This window comes from Olea europaea, chromosome 15, assembly GCF_002742605.1.
Source record: "Olea europaea var. sylvestris chromosome 15, O_europaea_v1, whole genome shotgun sequence".
In the NCBI taxonomy this organism is placed as follows: Eukaryota; Viridiplantae; Streptophyta; class Magnoliopsida; order Lamiales; family Oleaceae; genus Olea; species Olea europaea.
In genome coordinates this window covers 14647407-14648087 of record NC_036251.1, presented here as the reverse complement: position 1 = coordinate 14648087, position 681 = coordinate 14647407, and positions in this window count along the sequence as shown.

The window sequence follows — 681 nt, the reverse complement described above, 5'->3', positions numbered from 1 at the left end:
TATAATTTTATTGCATGTTAGAACTAGTTTTATTAATGTTTTAATGAAAGATATGATATGATTCCAAAACATTCCGAATATTTTATTAAATTAAATTTATCTTTTATTAAATGTTGTTCAATTTTTATTGAATAAGTAATTATATTAAAATTTATTTTTTAAGCACATTAAGAAATCCATATTTGGTAATGCATCGGGTTCCTAGAATTTGGAACATTACATTCAAAACAAACTAAACCATTTGAAAATGATTTGATTTAGGTTTTGATTGCTAAAAACTGCTAAAAATCAAACCAAACTGTTCGCTCAATTTTATTTATTTATTTTTTTTAAAAAACTATTTGTTTTACCCAAAATATATAATTTATTAGCTCAATTTTATACTATAAAATTTTACCAATTTATATGCTAGAGGGTTCTATTGGCTTTCTAGGGGAAAGATAATTTATGAGAATATTTTCTTATCTATTTCAAACAAAATAAATCTGCAAGCTCATATTGTATTGTTGAACCTGATATTTGATTTATTAGTTAAAGCTTGTATCAAGACACATATATTTGTATTACAGCATTTAAATTTAGAAGGTTTCAAATTAAGTGTGATACTGAGATTTCACACCAATATAATAATTTTTTCATTTGTTTGAAAGATTCTATCTTTTATATCACTATAACCATGGT